The sequence below is a fragment of the Natator depressus genome, chromosome 4 (assembly GCF_965152275.1).
Source record: "Natator depressus isolate rNatDep1 chromosome 4, rNatDep2.hap1, whole genome shotgun sequence".
Taxonomy (NCBI): domain Eukaryota; kingdom Metazoa; phylum Chordata; order Testudines; family Cheloniidae; genus Natator; species Natator depressus.
In genome coordinates, this window is record NC_134237.1 from 28384703 (window position 1) to 28400052 (window position 15350).

At 38.1% G+C, this 15350-nt stretch overlaps 1 protein-coding gene across 2 annotated transcripts in view; it reads right to left on the minus strand.

Moving 5' to 3' along the window:
- The window catches only part of PPP3CA (protein phosphatase 3 catalytic subunit alpha), a 326222-nt gene that overhangs the window by 128026 nt on the left and 182846 nt on the right, over positions 1–15350 (minus strand). The window lies entirely within an intron of this gene.

Below are 15350 nucleotides of genomic sequence, written 5' to 3' on the forward strand. Positions count from 1 at the left end.
GAGCAGATGGGGCTGGTATAAGGCCCGGAAGCTAAGGCAGAAGAAGGCTGCAGTGTGGATGCCTGTAGTCACTCTCTGGGCTTAGAGAGGGAAAAGGAGGAAACACAGGCAGAAAGTAGAAGTCCTAGGATCCTAGCCCTGTGAGAAGGGCTTCCCCAGAGGAGAGGTGGAGAAAGAAGCCTGATAGAGGTGCAATAGGAAGCAGCCCAGGAAAACAACAGCAGGGTTTGGGGGTGGAACAGACCTCAGCTAGTTGGGTCCCTGGACTGGAATCCAGGGTAGTGCGTGGCCACGGTTGCCCTACTAGTTACTGGGGAAGTGGCATTGCCTTGAATTGGAGAACTGTTGGGAACGATAGCCAGTCTAGTGAAACTCTGATTCTCTGGAAACGGGAAACCCCATAGTGACCTGGCTATAGGGCCGAGCCATGAAGAGGAAGCACTGCAATTCCTGGAGTGAGAGAGAGAAGGAAGGGAGCATCAGACTGGGTGGAGCTATTCCTCAGACAGCGCCACAATGGGGTGCTGCAGTGGTAAGCAGAACCCCAGAACAGGAACATTAAGAATGAATGCAGCTAGGGCAAAACTTTTATGGTAATATACAAGTGGCAGTTGTTGTGACAGGGCATAAAACAGCATAAAGATCATACAAAAGGAGGGTAGCAAGTCAGTCTTTTAGCAGGGAAGATAATTCACAGTGCAGAAGAGAGAAGATGATCAAAAGAACTCCTCTGACAACTCCTCTGAGTTTGGCCCTATGTTATGTACGCTCAGTAGTGGTCTGAAATGTCATGCCTTTCAGATTTCTGATGCGAGGTTATGAGATATGCTCTTTAATGATCAGAGACTAAATGTTCCAGCAGAAAGATATTAAGAAACAGTTTAAATATTTTACAGCCAAACAGACTGGAGATTGAACAGGCACAATTTAAAATGTAAACAAAATCGCTACCTGAGTGAATATCCTCTGTCTTACCCTCTATAGCAGTATTATAAAGGCTTCTATAGTTTGGCCAAAGCTCAGCTGAGCAGAGTACCCATGAGGTCGACCAGAAACCATGATATCCACAACCAGAAAAGAAGAGGCCCAAATATAGTACTGTATAGAGCAATTAATCTCACAGAGATAAGGATTTTAATTAAATCCTCTATATGCACCCAGGATATAGAGTTTAAAAGCAACAACCACACAAGGGGAGAAAAACAAAAAAAAAAAGAACCCGATCGAGTCGTCTCTAGTGGTGTACAGTAGTATTTTATAGATCTATGAGAGATTTTCAGAGCAGTCCAGAGTATCTTGCCACACATGTTACATTAATTTTAATGAAAGATATGTGGCTAATTGCCCTGGATTTCTCTGAAAAACTGCAACTCCAAGATGTAATCCTTTGCACATAATCTTGGGGGACAGAGAGTTCCTCCAGGTAGGTAAAGCAGTATATAAAGAACCGCTTGTGCTAGATTACATGTTAATATAACTGACAATGACACTTGTATCTATTTGCCATGATTTGCTAGTCACAAAGCATTTTTGTGTAAGGGAGACTGGACTCATGAATAACGAGCTGCCATTGCTACATCCGATTCAGCCCACTGTTAATTGGCCATATTAAGGACAACTAGAGTAATAACTGAAATCCTATATTGGACCAAGCCAATAAAAACCGTATCCGAACAGCTTTCAAGGCGTAACGTCTACATTTAAAAAAAAATTCTCAGACTGTTTGCAGATGCACTGAGTCAATAAACACAGCACTTAGAAGTTTCACCTTTGAATACAGATTAAAATACTGAGCAGACTGCTCTGTACTATGACCGGTTTCAGAGTAACTTCAAGTGAGCTGTAGCTCACGAAAGCTCATGCTCAAATAAATTGGTTAGTCTCTAAGGTGCCACAAGTACTCCTTTTCTTTTTGCTCTGTACTAGTTACTGAATAAAATTAATGAAGCATTTATCCAGCTTCCCAGAGTACTGTTGTGTGACCACGTGGAATGAGCCATTACTCACGGTGTTAAAACCAGTTCAGACAACACACTATAGGTGTGGAAAGATGGCACATCCATTCGAGAGCCAGATATCCAGTTGTTTTTTCCTTTCTTTACAAAATTAGCTTTGATCCTACTGAGCCTTGAATTTTTTATGCTAAATCTCAGCCCAGAAGCACATTTGGAAATGAGATAAGAATCTGTTCAGCCATTTTGGAGTTAAGTGAAGATGAAAAGCATTTTACAACCGAAAGAGTTTTCGGACTCATTTTCCACTCTAATGCAAAAAGAGCTTGCTGTAAACGTCATCCTGGACACATACATAATCCTGAGCAAGAAATATTCTTTGCCTTGTTTGAAGGCACTTTGTTTTAAAATGTCCACAACTTCATTTTAAAACCATGTGCTAAACAGGTTCATCCCCTGAATTTTAGACACATGGCCCAATATGTGACAAATTTTGCATGTTTTTTGCCAGGAGTTGGGAGAGGAGGCAGAGACAGCAATTTATTTATTCCATCTGAAGAAACAGGACCTTTTACTGAGGCCAAATTCCACACCGCACAGGATATGAGTAAATCGCATTGACTTAAATGTGAGTTATTTGTATCCTGTGGCAGGAGAAAGCTGCCCAAGATAGAGCACTGATCAAGCAACAACCATCATTTTCAGTTTCTGGACAGAAGATTTTAATTTCAACAAAATAAGGATGGTATTAGAAACTCAAATATTAATGAAGAGGCAGTGGTATGAATGCATCCTAAGAGGATATTAGTTGACGGGGCAGTACCTGGATCCTTAACCGAAGATGGAAGTGCCAGCGTGAATAAGGTCTTATCTAGATTTAAGTGCCACCACTCTACATACTAATACAATGGAGTGTCTGTAACTGGAATATTTTGAACAGTTGGGGTACCTTATTAATTAATTATTATTGATTATTATTATAATACAGAATTCACTTCTAATTATTTAGGCCTAAATCTACAAATGCTTAAGCACACATAACTTTACGTATATCTACTAAAATACATTACGATAGTTATATCATGAACATAGGTTGTGTTCCTATAAATCTATTTTAAGCCAAGATATGTATATTCTTTTTGAATAATGGTGTATTACTATCCTACCAAATCATATAAGAACAATAATATGAAAAAAGGATAAATGAAACTTTAATTTTTTCATATTGTATTGTAAGCAATTCAGTATTTGTGATATTAAAAAAGCACTTTTTTATTAACACAGTCTTTGAAAAAATTAAGCTTTGTACATTATACCACATCATATTCCCCAAGTCTGTCACTCAGCTTAACGACACCTTTCAAAAAGGAAACTGATTACCTTTGGTTCAGACCAAGAGTAGGATCAACTTAGTTTATTAAATAAAAAGTTCCTTTCTAACCGCAACTACTCTAGCAGTAGCTTTTTTCCAGCTACAGCTTTACTGTTTGGTCTATATGTTTTATAATAGCCCATCTTAAAAGTAACATCTTTCTCTACTTCTCTTATCTCTCTTCATTTCCAATAACAAACATTCTGCATAGCTCTTATTTTGTGTTAGAGGTATCACACAGCTGTAATTATTAAGGGTCTGATCCTGCAAACACTTACGTATATGAACACTTTCACACCGATTGAAGCTGAACCTGAGCAAGGATGTTATCTGATAGAGGGAAAGACTTTGAGAAGTTGCAGCCACAACAGTATCCTTTGGTTGAAGATACATACCTAGAATTGGTTATGTCAGTCCATATTTTAGAAGTGCTTCCGCATTCCTTTGCTGATGCTATGCTCTCATATAGCATTGCCCACAAGTAACAATTTCTACTATCTCTGGTTGGCTAGGAAATTCCATCCCAACCTGGCAGATGATTACTTGACCTCAGCTACATACACCTTTATCACCTCCCAGCTGGACTACAACAATACAATACCTGGGCACAAAGCCACAAGTCCTTAACCTTCATCCAAGTAAAGAATGTAGCAGCAGCTGTCTTCAGCAACACATGCTACCATGAGCACATCAAACCTGCTCAACCAAAGCTTGAGGATGAGGGCTGTTAGTAACACTGCATCTCAGGCTCAACAGAGATGTCCACTATAATGCTCATCTGTGCTAAAAACAGACCTTTCTTGGGATGAATGCCTGCAAGATCAAACACTGGAATGAATACCTGCACGATTAAAAAACCAACTTAAAAAGAATCACCACTTTCTGTTCCAAGTGCAACACATGCTTCGACTTTGCCTTCATTAACTAACACACACAACATCTTAGACATAAAAAGTTTGAAAGAACAATTTTTGGGGCAAGGAATTTTCTCTTCTGTGAAAAAAGCACCTCTGTGAAACAGGGAAGTGCACAGTTCCAGGGTTCCACGCCTAAGCAATTTGCTCCAACAGCCCAAACATAAGCTCCTACAACAGCTTCATGCCACTGGAACAATGAAACCACTGACCAACACAGTGAGGTCCGCTATCCTGAGAGATGGGATATTTAGCAGAAATTGGACCAATACTATCAAATTTGCTGCCAGATGAAATGAGAAAACCACTAATCTTGCAACCTGCAGAGCTATATGCAAAACCAAACCTCTTTGCCCAAGCTTTCCTGCAATCATCTGCACTCACCGTCTTCTAAACTCTGGCGTCTTGCCAATTAGGAAGAGAGATAGGCATAACTTTGTCATCATATTTTTAATTATTGGTAGATGTCCAGATACACATCAATAGACGATCTGGATAGACATATCGATGAATTCCACCTTAAGTTTTCCTAGACACTGCTACTGTGCTGAAAGGGGAGTTCAGACAAGTGAAAACAGATCACCAAAATGAACACTATTGTGTTCTGTTTAAAGTGTTTTTATGGCAGACAGGTAGATTAAAAAGTTAGGATCCAGATAATGCTGCCCCCGGATTATGATGTAGTGAGCTCCCTCACAGACAGAGCTGCTGGCACTAAAATTGCTATATGTAAACCATCTCTGACTAAAAGGTAGACAGGACCCTGCATTGCCAATCCCAAGCATTCAAAAATCTTGTGTCAGGCCACACACAAAGAAGTCCTGAGACTGGCTTTAAAGTAATGAAATTTTTAGAAACAATAAACTTTCTGGTTTTTTCATTTGCCTTATAGTTTGAGAACTTACGACTCATTTAGTCCATCTTTTCAGATGTTTTGCCAGAGCCATAAGGGCTAAACTTTTTATTAATAATTATAGAAAGCCAAGATTCTCATGTAATCTCTTACCTCTAGGAGCTGAGGCTTTAAGACAGACACCAAATATCATAAGATTTGTGATAAAACTGCAAGGATCTGTTGGGAAAAACTTTGGGCCCTAGTAGCTGGTATGAAATGAGAGCTCAAAGTCTGAAATAATGCAAGCCTTATTATGGTAGCTGACTGTTCAGTCGGCTCTCCTCTGTTTATCACAATATGTATTTTAATTAAATAAGCAGGCCACTGTTGGGACAAGTTAACTGTTTCCTTCCATTTTGATAACTTAAACTGATAACAATCCCAACTAAGGCAAACAAGTAAATCTTATTCTCAAGAGTACACTATTTCACGAGACAAACTCTTCATGCCTCTTCTAACAACTAAATTTTTTAGTGTGGAGTCTTCTTTGAAGGAAAAGCAAGTACCTTCCCCTTTGCCATGGTTAATACGATTGACTGGCTAGTCAGTATTCTTATGCTGTGTGACAGGGTCATTTTAAATAACAAACACAGCGTTCATCAGTCCAGAACTCAGGAGGAACAATTCTCACAGATTGAACACTGTCAATGAAGTGAAAGGTTTCAGAGTAACAGCCGTGTTAGTCTGTATTCGCAAAAAGAAAAGGAGTACTTGTGGCACCTTAGAGACTAACCAATTTATTTGAGCATAAGCTTTCGTGAGCTAGCTCACGAAAGCTTATGCTCAAATAAATTGGTTAGTCTCTAAGGTGCCACAAGTACTCCTTTTCTTTTAATGAAGTGAAAATGTGCTTTCAGAGTAAAATCCACTATTTCTGTCCCAGAAACTTTTAAGGGCTACTTCCCACTTCTTTAGATCTCAACAGTACAGCCATTTGTAATGGTTTTAGGGGACAGACCTCGATATTGATGCAAAAATAATTATTATAATTTATTATTATAATGTTAGATTATTACAAATTTGCCTTTACTGAATTTTTAAGAAATCCCTATGACATACTTGTGTAAAAGAATGTAAAGCTAGTCTCTATTCAAGAGAAGTGATGCTGAGGAATCTGTTATCAAGAATCATAAGCTAAGACATAAGAATGGACTTTTCGTGCCTTCGCCTTGTCAAAAGAAAATCAGTTTAAAACCACACAAAATTCTAGAAATGTCTCTATTAAGATTAATTTCTTTTATAAGCACTCTAACGTCTTCATTCATTTTAGCTTTCACGATAACATGTATAGTTGGGAAATGTTATCATTACTTCTCTGACCTCATGTTTCCATTTAAAGGTGAAAATCTTTGTTTATTCCTTAGGTAACTAAGATGGCGTATGATTACTGCAAATATACATCTCAAAAGATTGTATCTAAATGTAAGCCTCATATAATAACTTCCTGATGTCAACACTATGAGAGTAAAATATTTTATGTACAACTACAGCAAGGTAATTTGATTAATCAACCAGTTACTAATGTAAGCAGCAATCAAAAGTATAAAATGCTGTCATTAACTGGGAATTAGTTATTTGGCAATGCTTAAGCAACTTCTTACCAAACTTAGAATTACACAAAGAACTTCTCCAGAGATTGTTAAGAAGAGACAATGCCTTTTTAATGACTAAGTTTAAAAATATGACTTTGAGAGATCAAATATCTCTCTATAGAAAATAGGAGTATTTGGAATAATTGGAAGCAGAATTTCAACTCCGATTACACCCAGATGACACTGATCTAGAGTTAAACTCTTTGGCTTATGCAGATGACATCGTACAACTGGCAGACACATTCAATTTAATGATGATACACTTCACTACCTTGGAAAATTGGTGTAGTCGACTTTGACTTACAACAAATGTCAAGATGACAAAGGGGTTGGAAAAGAGACAGTAGATAAAGTACTGAAATGTACCAGTGGTGCAGTCATAGAACAAGTAAAATGCATACCTAGGAAGTTTGATCAGTAACAATAGGTGCCTCAAGAATGAGGTTAAAAGGAGCTACAAATGCTGCACAGAAGTTGATAAAATTATGGACTTATAAAACCATTATCCTTGGTACCAAAATGCAAATTTATCAAACCAGTGTACTAACAGTATTACTCTATAATCTGGAAGCAGCCTTATTAAATGAAACAGCCAGCCAGAAAACTGGAGTCAGTAGAGATACAAGTTCTTCAGAAGATGCAGGTGTAAAATGGAATGATTTTAAGACAAATTAAGAAGTTAGATGAACAGTACAATGTGAAATCAGGCTACATTGTTGGCTGCAGTCAAAAAGATTATGATGGTCGGGACCCTGTAGAAGACAAACAAATGACAGGATGCCGGACAAAATAATGCAAATGCAACCAAGATCAGTCAGACTTAGAGGCTGACCACTGACTAGATGGTGGGACATTATACATGGACATGACCAGGCTGGTCTTAATGGAGGAAGAAGCCAGGGACAGGAATGAATGGTGACAATGTACTGCTCCCCGTGTCTGTAAAGATTCTTTGGGATGAGATGAAGAAGATAAAACCCTGACAGAACTAAAAGGGTATCTCAGAAAATGGACTCAATAAAAGAAAGAGAGTTAAAATTTTACTGTAAAGACATTCTGAGGATTTCCCACCCCAGAGACAGAGGGAATTAGAACCTTGCTGTACATGCCTTCACACACTACATACTAATGACCTGAAGTGCTACTAAGCCTATCCCATGAATGTGCTCAGTCAATGCAAGGCTAACAGCAGCTGATATCTGAATTTAGTCAATTCCGGAAAGAGATGTGCTTTCCTCCTCCAGTGAAACCACAGAAGGCTAGTATAAATCTCTCTGAAAAACACTCTGCTCCCTTTCCTCCACTTCACATCGTCCTCAGCTCATTCTGTTCCTCTCATCCCTATAAGCCAACAAACACAGGAACAAAGCAGCAGCAGCCTTCCAGTGTAGCACTGTTTGTGCTGTTAAACATCAAAATGTTTAGACTGTGTATTCCTGGAACAGAGCCATCGGCAAACCTGGGTGAACAGAGAAATAGTGGGATTTAATTTGGATTTAAATTCTTAATTTTCATTAAATTTGCCTGTCTCAAGATAACTTCTTTAATGGCTTCTTTTAAGTTGTTGATTTAAATATTTTGTTGGGTTTTGTAGGACTTAGTTCACTCACCTCTGACTATTCATAAACTATTTAAGTTATTCATGATAAACCAAACAAGATCCACCTATTTTTAAACAAAATTCCTTGTCCATCTATAAACTGTTTTAGTTATCTATGATACACAAAAACAAGACTCACTACTAATTTTGGAATTAATGTACTTTCATTTTACTTTACGTAGAAAACAGCATCTCCACCAGAGCAGGAAAATCTCAAAAGGGGTAATCTCTGTTGGAAACTCTCCACAGAGAGACATACTGAAGAGACTGTAGCTGAAGTAAGCCTTTATTGTTTGTGTTCTATTTTGTTTTGGTTTTCTTTTACTTTCATGAATAATAATATAGCCATAGTTTACAAGTGTGATTATTTTTCTTGTTTTTAATTGCGGTGTCTTCGAAGGCATGGCAAAGAATTTGATGTGAACAAAATAGCGGCAGTCTCATTCCTGAATTAGCATGAAGAGAGACAAATATTAAAATTTGGCCTACCATTTCTTGTTTCTCTAGTTTCCAAATTTTAGTAATTTGGGGGATAAAGTTTCTTGAGAATTCAGCTGAACACACTTCTTTCTGTCCCACCCCTATAACATTTTTTTCTAGGGATGCTTTTGCCAACTGTGACAATAATAATATGTCCCAGATCTTGCTTCTTTAAAGAAAAGAAAAAGAATGACAAGAAACCATTCCAAATGTTCTCCAGATTAGGTATAGGACTGCTTTCCTCTGTTAGATTGCTGTTAAACCCACCTCACAAGGGTAAGGAACAATCAGTTCATTGGCTCTGAAAAGGTAAAGTGCTAAGTATTATTACAATATGAAATGACATTGAGCTTTCAGTGTAACTTCTAATGACAATTCAAGCAGGAGCTAGGCAACAAAACATTCCCCCGTCCCCTTGAGCATAGAAAGTCTCTGTATTCTGGACTTGCAGTGAAATATTCTGCAAGTGACAGCAAAGCCCATAATACTGTTCTCTTACAGACTATAGCCAAATTAGGAAATGCTGCTGCATAATAACCGTGAATTGTAAAACAGTGTATTGAACAACTTAAAAGGCAATTTGAATTTCTAAATTTAATAATTTTTATTCCCTACAGCCACACTTTTATTTCAATTTTCCATCACTTATATGTAGAGTCCCATAACTAATATTCATTATTAAGGAACACACATTTCAGTTTTGCCAAGTTTTTGAATTATTAATAATGGTACAATCATTGTAACAGCCTCTGTAAACATAAGAATGCCATTCCACCAAAGAGTACCTCTACTTGTGTAGCTATACCTGAATTCAGTCACAAGCAGCAATGTTTTACATTTTGTAATTTCCAAAGCATCTGTTGATCAAGGAACAGAAGGGGAAGGGTAGGGAGATAAGCAGGAAAAGCAACTAAAAGGTAGGTGCAAGATAAAGCAGCCCTCACCCTCCCACTCTAACTTACATCACACTATCCCCAACACTCCCAGGGCCGAATTCAGTGACTAAGTGACCAGAACTCCCAGTGACTTTGTAGAGAGTGACAGCTATCTATTTCAAAGTGAATTTGATCCCCACAAAATACCAAAATGGTGTAAATTACAATAGTTTTAGACACCTACTGAATGACAAATCAGCACAAGCCATGTAGATGTTTCGTTATACTCCCATTTTCTACATAGTGTGCAATGCATTCTAACAGCTGCATCACCACAAAATTAGGTCCCCAGCCTCCTTCATCCACTGTGAACATTTGTAACAAGACCACCGTTGAAACAGTGCTATGGTATTTGAAAAGCTTTACCTAGAAGAAGCTATAATAAATAACAGTACTTTGGTAATATGAAGGAACAGGAAGCAGGCTAGGACTCAAATAGTGTATTTCACCATGAAAGCACATTTTCATTTGACTCTGATCAATCAAAGGGGACCATTCTTCTGAGTAACTGGACTGGTGGAGGCGGAGCATGCAGTTTATGATTGTGACACAGAGCAATTATCTAAGCATGCTAGCTAGCAAGTCAATTGTACTAACCACAGCAAAGGAAGGTATTTGCCAGCTCTTCAGTACTAAATTATGGGGGAAAGTCTGTGACATGACCTTGCAATAATAAAGCAGTGGCTTTCTTCACAAAGACTCAGAACTGGGTTTTTCATCACTGAAAATGGGCTTACCATTCTTAAAGCAATTGAGGATGGGAAGTATAAAATTTTAGACACAATGTTCACATTGTCTCACTCCTGTGGTTTGGGAGATTGGGAGTCTTGGAGAAATAGCACAAATACAGTATTCTTTTTCAATGGCTAGAAAAAAGCTGTGCAGTTTTTTTAGGCATTCTCCCAAGCCAGTGAATATCCTGCTAGAATTCTGGTCAAAACAAAGAGGGAGAGAAAGGAAGGAAAATGAGGCAGTTTTTTTACCTTGATAATCATTTAAGGATAGTAAAGAGCTGTCTATTTAAATATTAATAAAAAAATATAACTTGCAGGATTAGCCCAGTGTTAGTTCTTTGCTTGCTAAATTGCTTGCCCAAAAGGTGGTTTGGTACCAAATGAATATTTAGCAAGGTAGATCCAGACTCTCTCTAGAATTTGCAGAATAAATGACATTTTTAAACATTCACCTGCCAAGATATAATTAAATACACAAATATACTCCAGCAAATGGACACTGTATCTATGTTTAATTCATTGTAAAATTACAGAAATACATAAATCTGGTGATTTTATCAATTTATGCTTTTTACTCCATTTTTGCTCTCTGTGCTGTTCAGCCTTACTTTTCTTAATGTCAGTGGAGCGGGGAATCACAGTGGGGGAAGAGAGGCATTGCAGTCTAACTATTTTCTATCACCATTGTACCAAAATCAGGCACGGTCATGATGGATTGATTGACACAACCTGTTTCAGGACAGATGAACAATTCTGTTTTTAGGATTGTAATGGCTTGTAAATTAGATGAATCAAAAAAACTGACCAATAGCAAAAAGCTTTTCCATGCAGTACCACAAAGAACTCTGGATGAGAAAAATGTGTTTAGTGAAGTGCAGGGTCATGACTAGCACTGGCTAAGACAACTACAAACATTCATTACCTATCCCCTATTTGCCAATCATTTTTAAATACTATAGGTGAGTAGTTTCCAATATATCCCTGAAAACTTAATTTGATGCCTATTTAAATATATTTTATGTGTGGTACATTCATTTTCTCTACAACACAATAACTACCAGTCCTCTAGGGCACGAGTCACATGCCTGAATTTTATGTCCTTTGCTAGAACCTCAGTTATCTTTTTTGATTTTTCTTTCTTGTTGTTATAGTGCAGATTTGGGAATGAGCAACAGGGGATGGATCACTTGATGATTACCTGTTCTGCTCATTCCCTCTGGGGCACCTGGCATTGGCTACTGTCAGAAGACAGGATACTGGGCTAGATGGACCTTTGGTCTGACTCAGTACGGCCGTTCTTATGTTCCCCTGGTATTAAAAAGAGGAGTTGAATCGAGTCTCCCTTGAAAGCCATCCTGGGCGGGTGAATAAAGAAGAGTCACAAAATACCAATGCTTTGTAAGTTTTCAAAATGTTTTTAAAAGCTTGAGCAGCACCTCAGACCTTTAACTCCACTAGGTTCCTCCATCCTGAAGTAAAGACTTTCAGTCTTTCGTTCTGTGTCTTTGTAACAGCTGAATAAACTCAGACTCGGAATAAATATTGACAAGGTTACATAAAAGTCACCATGCAGGTCTCATCAGCATTAGGGCTCCTTCCTCCCCTCTACACAAACTTGCATCACCACATGTTTTTGTAAAGTTGGCTTTATGACAAATTAAATGATGGCACCGTACCAAATAGCCTAATGCCATACCACTCATCTTGTGCTGACAAGCTGAGTCAGAACTTGAATGGAAGACCTGCAGGAAAGCTCTGGTGCTGTGGGAAGTGATTCAGTAGGTGGCAATCTTCCCTGGGAGTCAGCACTGACACAAAGATAAGGACTAGCTTACCCATGTGAATTTAGCGAGAATTTCTTTGCAAGGACATCATGGAGTTCAGTTCTCCTAATTGTAGAGCAGACACGACAGACTTGCCAGCATCATCTCAAATTAACGATGTATACTGCATGACCATACTTTTGTTAGTCCCAGTTCATGGAATTTATTGCTTTCGACATGCAGTAAGCTTTAACAATACACACACATGCATCCAGAAATTCACACACTGTATCTTTCTGGCTAAGAGGCCCCCATTTCTCCCACTCCATTAGCTTTTGATTTACCATTCAAAGTTAACTCCATTCTCTATTACTCCATAACTTCAGGGGAAACTGCTATTGTGTTATTAAATATAGCAAAGTAGGTCTGCGGTGTTAATATTACAGACCCGGGTGGGAGTACATTTGATAGTCACAAACTATTTGTCAAGTATTTACTGTGCTCCTAATACAAAAGAAATTTTGCCCAGTTTGTCATGGACAGGAAACCACATGCAGTAGAAAACAAGACCTATTTTAAGTTGTTTGAGTGTGCACTAATGTTAGGAATTGTACCTCACGTACAGCCCATACTGATATTTTTCAAACAGTTTCATTTAGTCTTTATGCTTTACTTCACGCATCCCGAGACTAAAAAAAACCAAAAACCCACCTATTTAATTGGAAATAAATACCAGAGGCCTACACTCATGACTGCCTCTACTGCAGAGCGTACTAAACTAGCCCATTTATATGCTGGAAAGAAAGGAGGACAGAAGTTACCAGGAAAGATTTCAATTTCAAGTCATATTACACAGTGTGTAAAAAACCAGTCTTAACAGAATATCTTCATGTCCTTTTTAAAAAGAGGTGTACCCTTCATTTAACCTTGTTCTATAAAACACTATGAGTAATTGGAAAGATCATTCTTACAGGGCCTGAATCTGCCACACTTACATTGTATAGTATGAGCAGCCCCATTAAAATATGTGGGACTACTCGTGTATTAATGTACTTAGTGACATGAGTAAGTGTGGCAGAACTAGACCCACATCAAAGCGGTACAGGTATTCAAATGCACTGCATGTAAGTGTCACATGAAACATCCTCTTTCACTTTAAATGCTTTCCTTAGTAGTCTTTAACATAGGTACTGAACACAAGCAATAAATCAGAGTTAATTAATTCCAAGGTGCCAGGACTCATGCACCACTGCAGCAGAAGACAGCAACTGCAGATCTGTTGACTGTATTGTGAGAGAAATTCCATCTGGAGTGTTTGAGAGGAGAGGTGGAGGAAATGGTGCTTTTTTTCCCCCTTTTGTTTTCAACAGCAGTTTTTCTTTTATAAAAAACACCAGTGAATGCAAGATTGAACAGGTGGTTCAATATGGTGAACCATCAAACTGGCAAAAACTAATCAAGTCTGTGAGAGCCTGGAGGTCCCCTGCCCGCTCACCTTTTCCAATATTACCCTAGTAACACAGGCTACGTGCCAGTCTATGCAATGTTGCAAGATGATATACTGTATCTTACAGCTCACCTTCCTCCATACAAATTGTTTGTCGTATATTCTGTCAGCTTAACCAGGATCAGAGGGTTAAAAAGGAATACTAACTCTGGCTCAGTGAGTCCATAACATTGTATCTCTTAATGAGACATTGTGTATCTTCCCAGGCTCTCCATTAAAAGGGATCCAATTCCGAATCCTGGAGTTAGTAAGCATGAATCACCACCACAAAACGTGTCTAAAATCTTTCTGTCCCAATTTCCCCCTCCACCCATTTCTTTAAGCAGCACAAAGTTATAACAAATATGCCTACAAAGGTTTACAGATGTGGGCACTTCTTTGTGATTAAACACAACAAACAGCTAACCTCAAGCTAGCTACCACGTACTACAGCAGGCCATTCTCTTTTCTCCAATTGCAAAGTGCCTACGTGCCTGCATTTGCATAGCAGAAAAAGGAATGTGTTGGCAACACTGAGTACATGCCAAAAAAGTAATACATTCAGATATAATATAACGGCACACTCTTGCTCTTTTCATGACCACATATGATCAAAGACACATTTCAGAAGTACTGTCTCATACTCTAACTTGATTAATTTTTAAGTAATTGTATGCCTCTCTATGCAATAAACCATAGTTTGGCAGATTTGTAAAGAGAATTGGGGCACACTATCCTGCTCTTCCAAAACAGCACTTTCCATTATATTGGGGGATTGTTAACATTATCAAGGTCACATAAGAGACTCTAACTTCACACCCTTCCAGGTGCCTGACATGAGCAGCTAGAAAAATAAGCAATAAAAACAATGTTCGGCATTTGGAATATTAACATGAGAGCTGATTTGCAAGCTTATGATTTTGTCATCCTAGATCAGTGTCAGCGCAATAACAAGAGAAGAAAATAATTTAAAACTGAAATGTATTAACTATTTTAAACAGTCCATCAATATGCAGCATTTGTGAGAGAGAAATAAAGGCTAATATGTTTCAGTAATACCAGTGTGTAACATTTTAATGCAGCTAACAACCATCCAAAATAAACATCTTGATAAAGCAACTGTTGCCCTACTCAACCAGACTCCCCTACAAAGTTAGGCACCAGAGTTTATGCTCTGGGTTTGTTCATGACAATGTATGGCAGTATACTGATGACAGAAGACTGACTCCTTGAGCAACAATATATTAACACCATGTCAGGCCTGCAGATTGTGGAATACTTCTTTCTATCACATGGTTTGTGACAGAATTTTAAAGCTACTAAAGCCACAAAGAAAAGTATAGACCAGCAGAGTCCTCGAGATATGTATAGTATCCATTTCAAATCAGTTTCCTGCAATCCTCCCTGTGCATTATAATAGCAAGATTTGTACTCTCAGCACGAGTTTTAGATTAATAAAAATACATTTTTCATATGGCAAGATTAGCTGTAAAAACAAGTCCATTAGCAAATGTGAGACCTTCAATTATCATGCTGCTTAGAGTAAGATATAAAAACATTAATATTAAATATTTTACTGCAAAAAGTGGAAAAATCAAAACAAGGGTCACTTCAAATTTAAGAGGCT